The sequence below is a fragment of the Grammomys surdaster genome, unplaced genomic scaffold (assembly GCF_004785775.1).
Source record: "Grammomys surdaster isolate TR1022 unplaced genomic scaffold, NIH_TR_1.0 125612, whole genome shotgun sequence".
Taxonomy (NCBI): domain Eukaryota; kingdom Metazoa; phylum Chordata; class Mammalia; order Rodentia; family Muridae; genus Grammomys; species Grammomys surdaster.
This window is the reverse complement of record NW_021620455.1, coordinates 2194077-2201770: the sequence shown is the minus strand read 5'-3', so window position 1 is coordinate 2201770 and position 7694 is coordinate 2194077. Positions and strand designations below refer to the sequence as shown.

The following is a 7694-nucleotide window of genomic DNA, read 5'->3' as shown; positions in this document are numbered from 1 at the left end:
GTCAGGAGAAGTGACAGGCTGGGGAACTCTGAGAATCCCTGTAGCAGGAACTCAGTCACCAGTGTCTGGGTAGAGCTCAACATCAATTTGAACTGTACCCAATTGCAAGAATCTGAGAAAAGATAACAGGTCATTATTTCAAAGTTTGGTTTTCATACCTGATCACTTTGAAACTTGCACTGCTGTCAGAAATACAAGGAGTGCATGTGTGTATCTCATTGGAGATAATTTATCCTTATAGTCTGCACCACATCATTTTGACAACCACAGATACTTAATATATTTTCCATTTTCTACCCTGAATCTTTCATTCTATAGATTTAGGTTCTGAGAGACATGTTTTTCATAGAGTATATTGTGATCAAGGTTTTCCTCCCTCATATCCTCTCAGATGTTTCTCACCTTCCCACTATCCAACTCCATGCCTTCTTCCTCCCTTTCTTTAGAAAACTAATAGGCCAATAAAAATTAAACAAACCAGTCAGAGTTACCTTTGACTTCTTTTTTTAATTAATTAATTTATTTATTTAAAATCAAATTGTAATTTTTTACTTATTGAAACAGGGGTTATAAACACAAAAAGGCAGGATGTGGGGAAGGGGATGACACCGGAGTGTGGTGTGCAGGGGGAGTACAGATATCTTTCAGAACAGGGTATCAGCTGGGTGAAGGTTCAGGGGACAGGTCACTATGACTCTACCTATGATACACTTGTCCTTATCTAAGTTGGTATTATCCGCCAAGGCTACCTATTTACAAGGTCTATGACTACTCAGGCTGGTAAAGTTCCACAAAAGCTGCCTGTTTGCAATAGCTTATAGCTATCCGTTTTAATGTTTTTCCACAGAGACCCAAGACTTGGTGTTAGTATACATGTATGACAGGCCTATTGCTGATTTTAGGCCGATGGCTGCTTTTAGGCCTTCAGTGTATAAGCAGGGCTGCCTCTGACGTCTCCTCCCTTCTCTAAGTATAGAAGGGCTGTGACGATTCTAATCTTGCAAAAGTGGGGATAGAGGCCTGACCTCCAGTAATTGAAGGGGACTTTGTAATGGCTCTGGTCCCCCTGTTGTTGTCAACTTCTTGCTTATGATTAATCATGAATTAGTCTGCTGACATCTGTCTTTGTTTTTAATTAAGACATGTGTTATAACCTTACAGGTTCCTATGCTTATATATATATCCTTGAGAGACTGTCCAAGCCTGAAGAAAAATGGCATTAGTCAAATATAGATACTGTGTACCATAAACTTGCCATGTAAGAATATGTGGTCATTGTGTATCTTCCTGAAGTTGGCCATGCTTTGTGTTGCTTACCTTTAAAAGACACTGAGAAAGTAACTTGCTCACTGGCATGGTATTGACCAGCAGCCCTCCCATCCTTGTCTCTTGTATCTTCTTTCTGCCTTCCCTACAATTACCTTCACTTCCCCAGTAATGGTTCCCACTGTGTTTGACCTGCTGGTTCTGGTAAATGGAGTAAAGGCAAACAGATAGGCAGGTGTGAGCGCACGCGCACACACAAACACACACACACACCAAAGATACATGTATAGAGACACACACTCACATGTACACAAAACCCATAAAAACACAAAAACAGAAACCATAGCAGAGATGCAAAAGATATGTAAGGCTAAAACAAACAAAAATCCCCCAAATGCCCAAACAAAGCATTATGAGAAAAACTAACTCCAATAAATGTCATTGAGTTTGCTTTTTGGAGGCACATTGTTTACTCTTATCCATGGGAGTCTCACTTAATTGTGGTTTGTATGACCATTGAAATTCTCTTGGAGGAACTAATTTCCATTTGCAAACAGTTGTCAATTAGAGATAGCTTCCAGGTTAGTGATGGGAGCTCATGTTGACTTCCCCTTTCAGTGCTGGGACCGTATCTGTGGGACCTGCACCTGTGCAGGCCTTGTGTAGGCTGTGACACTACCACAGTTGCTGTGAGCTTATATGTGCATCAGCCCTGTTGTGTCTGGAAGGAACTGTTTTCCTTTTATCTTCCATTCTCAGAGGTTCTTATAATCATTTCACCTTTCCAACATTGTTCCCTGAGCCCTCAGGACAGGGGTTTGATGAAGACATTCCACTTAGAACTGAGTATTTCAAGGTCTCTCACTCTCTGCTCATTATCCAGTTTTGGGTCTCTATTTCTCTCTCCTGCAATAGGAAGTGGCTCTGATTCTGGCTGAATAAAACATTGATCTGTGGATATAGCAAATTGTCCTCAAGAATTATTTTAATGCTATGTTTTACCACAGTGGTTCTCAACCTTCCTAATCCTGTGACTGTTTAATACAAATTCTCATGTTGTGGTGACACCAATCATAATATTATTTTATTACTACTTCATAACTGTAATTTTGCTACTGTTAAGAATTGTAATATGAATATCTGATCTGCTATATCTGAACCGTGATCCTTGTAGAGTTCCTAACCCACAGATTGAGAACCACTGTTTTAGCAGAATAGTATTTGGTTTTCTCTAGGTACATGGCCTGTTTAGTCTCAGGTTTTTGGCTGTCTTAGAAGATTTAGGCATGGGTTCTATCTCATAGAATGAGCTTTAAATACAATTGGATAGTAGTTGGTTTCGCCTACAACTTCTGTGCCACTATTGCACCAGTTTTGACATCCTGCTTTAATCTGTGGAAGTCAGTGGTTATTTCAGTTTCCCTGTGTCTATTGAGGCTTGCTTTGTGTCTAAATACATGGTCAGTTTGGGAGAAAGTTCCATGAGCTGCTAAGAATAATGGTTTTTTTTTTGTTTGTTTGTTTTTTGTTTCTTTTTTGTTTGTTTTGGGCGAAATGTTGGTAAATATCTGCTAGGTCCATTTGATTGATTACATCATTTAGCCATTACATTTCTCCCTTTAGTCTTTGTTTCGATGACCACTCTTTTTGGTGAGAATGGGGTATTTTAACCACCAACCCTCACTGTGTGAAGGCCAATATATGATTTTAGCTGTAGTAGTGTTACCTTGATGAAGTTGGGTGCTTTTTTTTGGTGCATAAATGTTTAGAATTGCAATATTCTGTTGGTGGGCTTTTCATTTGATGGGTATGTAGTATTCTTCCCTATCTCTTCTTATTCTGTTTTGAAGTCTGGCTTGCTTCTTTGGTCCATTTTCTTGAAATATCTTTTTTCATTCTTTTATTCTAACATGATATCTATCCCTAATAATGTGTGTTTCTTTGTTACAGCAAATGAGTAGATCTTGTTTTTTAATACAATATGTTACTTTATGGTGTGTGTGTGTGTGTGTGTGTGTGTGTGTGTGTGTGTGAGAGAGAGAGAGAGAGAGAGAGAGAGAGAGAGAGAGAGAGAGAGAGAGAGAGAGAAGGCTGTTTCTTGATTCTTGTTGTATGGTGTTAGCCACCACTACCACTACCTTGATTTACTGGTATGGGATAATCTGTTTCTTGCCTTTTCTTGAGTATGGTTAACCTTTCTACACTGAAGTTTTCTTACTAGTATATTCTGTAGAGCTGGATTGGTACTTAAATTCAATTTTTTTATGGAATGCCTTTCCTTCTCCATTTATTGCGATTGAAAGTTTGCTGGGTATAGTAGTGTGGGATGGCATCTATGGGCTCACGGGGTTTGTAGAACATCTTCCCAGTCCTTTGTGACTATTAGAGTCTTCATTGAGAAGCCAGATGTTATTTTGGTAGGTCTGTCCTTATATGTCTCTTGATATTTTCCTTCACAGCTTTTAATAGTCTTTCTTTGCTTTGTACATTTAGTGTTTTAACTATTATGTGTCATGGGAAATTCCCTTTTCTGCTCCATTCTATTTGGTGTTCTGTATGCTTCTTGTACCTTGTACCTTGATAAGCAACTTCTTCATTAGATTGGGAAATTTTGTTTTGTCAATGATTTTGTTGAAAATATTTTCTGTGTCTTGAAGTGGGGTTTCTTCTTTTTCCTCTATTCTTATTATCCATAGAATTAGTCTTTTCATAGTGTCCCAAATTACCTAGATTTTTAAACACTCAATATTTCCTTTGACCAAGGTATCTATTTCTTCTATGTATCTTCAATTTCTGAGAGTCTCTCTTCCATCTTTTATGCTTCATTAGTGAGGCTGACCTTTGAGCATTTTTTGCCTTGTTTTATTGGCTTCCCAAATTTTTCATTTCCAGTTTTGCCTCAGTTTGAGTTTTCTTTAGTGATTATATTCCTATGTCTTAAATTGTTTTTATCATTTTATTCTATTACTTGTTTGTGTTTTTATAGATTTCATTAAGGGATTTACTCATATCCCCTTATGGACATTGAACATATCATAATATTTTTTTTGATGCCCTCATCTTCTGCTCCAGCTCTATCACATCTCTCAGGGTCTAATAGGATTGCTGGTTCTGGTGGTGACATATCGTCTTTTGTGTTAATGATTGTGCTATTGGGCAGGTATCTAGGCATCTGTATTTGGGGTGATTGAGATTCTAGGTGTTTATTTCTTGTCTTGCCTTCTCTTTGCTAGTTGGGTTTCTGTTCTGTGTTTCTGGTGCCTTTCTAGATCTTAGGAACATGTGGTGGCTGTGGGTGGCCTGCTCTTGAGTTGCTGCCAGGTGTGGCCACTGGGGATCATGACTAGAGCATGTTTATAGGTATTAGGGACTAACAGGAAAGAATTGGGATGGGCTGGAAGAGAAGGCTGGAAGAATCCAATGGGAGGAGTAAAGCTTGGTCTACTGTGAGGTTTGGTGCAGTGCCTAGGGAGTTCAGTCTGAGAGGGAAGACGGAACTCTGCAAGCGGTCTGCTACAGGGTTAAGGTCGAAACTGAAGAATTGGCAAAAGAATACAGGAAGGAATATGAAGATCATCTATCTGATTCCCAGGCCAGTGTGGCCAGTGGGTTTGCAGTTATAGAGTGCCTCCAGGTATTGGAGGGTAATCCATAGGGATGGTGTAAGAAAAAAAGTCTGGGTCTCTGTCAAGGATTTTTGGAGTCTCCAGGAAATGGAGGCAGAGAGGATGGACAAGCTCCTACTGAGCTAAGTTTTGTTTCTATTGTTGGTATCGCCACATGGTAAGCTCAATGGGGTGATGTTTGATGTTGGTATCTCCACATGATCTGTATGTGGGGTGATGTTTGATGAATATAGCAATTTGCTCATGAACTTGACACACAATGTCAAACCATGTTATAGACTATTTTTCATGGGTATATCCCTGACATGTCTTTCATTCAAATTGTGAGACAAGCGAATAGAAACTAAAGGGGAGGTTCAGATACAACTGCCACACTCTCGTGTATTTCTCTTACTTCAACCTCTCTCTTCTGAATGTGACCTGCATGGCAACCATCCTAGCTATAGTCTTAAAGAGCCTTGTAGCCAGGACTGCCTCACCCAAGTGATTGTCTTTACTTGGGTCTGGAGTACTGAGCTATTGTTCTTCTTTGCATGGCCTATAACCTGGCCATCTGCCAGCTTTGCACTAGGGCACCACTATGAATGTAGGTCCTGTATGGCCTTGGAAACTTTTGTGTAGTTCATAGGTGCTGTAAACTATTTAGTGCTCACCTGTCTCATGTTGCCACTGTCCTTTTGTGGCTCCAATATTATATCATAGTTCTTCTGTAAGACTCCATCAATATTGTTGCTATACAGTAGTCCCACCTTCATCAATAACATGATAAGAGTCCTTGTAGACATGTTCCTTAGTGGCCTATACTTTCTATTGACCATGCTCTCTGGCTTCATCACTGCCAGCATCCTGCTCATCTACTCTGCTGAGGGAAAGAATGTCCATTCTCTACCTGTTCTGCTCACCCTGTAGTGATCATCCTGTATTTCTCCACAGTGATCTATACCTATGTCCAGCCTACTGTGGGATCTTCTGGGCTCCTGGAAAAGGCCATAATCATTTTGTATAGCACTATGACCCAATCTCTCAACTCCTCATTTATACTTCAAAAAACAAGGGATTCAAAGTATCCCTCAAAAAATTATTTTCCATTTGAAGACTCTAGCATTAGAAAGGCATTCTGTGACTTAAGTGGACTTCTGGTTTGGGCCCGAGCATAGAGTAGGTCGCAGGCGGCAGCTCCGTACCCAACCCCAGAAAACCAAGAGAAACAGGGACTCCCAGGAGCTTGAACTCACGCAGCATCCCAGGTAAGGTAAAAGCAACACTCACCCCAAACAAGGAGCAACCGGGACCCACTGGGACCCAGGAATTTGCTCCTGGCCCGGGGCGGGCTCCATCCGGTCTGGGCCCGAGCACTTGCGAATCCCGGGAGGCAGCTCTGCACCCAATCTCGCAGAATCCAGAGGAAGCGGGGCTCGCAGGACCTCTGTGCCAAGCAGGGTCTTGGGCTAGGAGGTGGCAGTGCTTGCCCCCAAACAGGGAGCGACTAGGACCCACTGGGACCCAGGAGTTCACTCCAGGCCCGGAGAGTGGGTTCCTTCAGGTCTGTGCCGGAGCAGATTCCGAGAGTCAGCTCTGCACCCAATCTCACAGAATCCAGAGGAAGCGGGGCTCGCAGAACCTCTGGGCCAAGCAATTTCTTAGGCTAGGAGGTGGCAGTGCTCGCCCCCAGTCAGGGAGCAACTGGGACCCACTGGGACCCACCGGGACTCACTGGGACTCACTGGGACCCAGGAATCCGCTCCTGACCCGGAGCCCCGGCCCCTTCCGGTTTCCACCTGAACACTGAGCACATCTTGGGCCTCAGCTCTAACTCAAGCAGCAAAACCCATCCCAAACAGTTCTGACACAACCTAGATAATAGGAAAGACAGGCCCCAGTCAGAGACAGCACTGATAACACAAAGGTGATCCAGATGGCGAAAGGCAAGCACAAGAACACAAGCACCAGCAACCCAAGCTACTTGCCAGTATCAGAACCTAGTTCTCCCACATTAGAAAGTCCTGAACTCCCCATATCACCAGGAAAACAAGAACCAGATCTAAAATCACTTCTAATGATGATGCTAGAGGACTACAAGAAGGAAGTAAATAACACTATCAAAAAACTTGAGGAGAACACAGGAAAACAGGATGAAGTCCTTAAAGAAACACAAAAATCCTTTAAAGAATTACAAGAAAACACAAACAAACAGATGAAGGAATTGAACAAAACCATCCAGGACATAAAAACGGAAGTGGAAACAATAAAGAAAGCACAAAGGGAGACTATCCTGGAGATAGAAAACCTAAGAAAGAAATCAGGAGTCATAGACACAAGCATCACCAACAGAATACAAGAGATAGAAGAAAGAATCTCAGGTGCAGAAGATACCTTAGAAAATATTGACACAACTATCAAAGAAAATGCAAAATGCAAAAAGTTGTTATCTCAAAATATCCAGGAAATCCAGGACGCAATGAGAAGACCAAACCTAAGGATAATAGGTATAGATGAGAGTGAAGATTCCCAACTTAAAGGGCCAGTAAATATCTTCAACAAAATTATTGAGGAAAACTTCCCTAACCTAAGGAATGAGACGCCCATAATCACACAAGAAGCCTACAGAACGCCAAACAGACTAGATCAAAAAAGAAACACCTCCCGTCACATAATAATCAAGACACAAAATGTACAAAACAAAGAAAGAATTTTAAAAGCAGTTAGGGAAAAAGGCCAAATAACATATAAAGGCAAACCTATCAGAATTACACCTGACTTCTCACCAGATACTATAAAAGCCAGAAGATCCTGGACAAATAT

General features: G+C 41.3%; 1 pseudogene; it reads left to right on the top strand.

The window, feature by feature from the left end:
• The first annotated feature begins 2820 nt into the window (after nucleotides 1-2820).
• On the top strand, nucleotides 2821-5985 carry LOC114638625 (annotated as a pseudogene).
• The last annotated feature ends 1709 nt before the right edge of the window (nucleotides 5986-7694 follow it).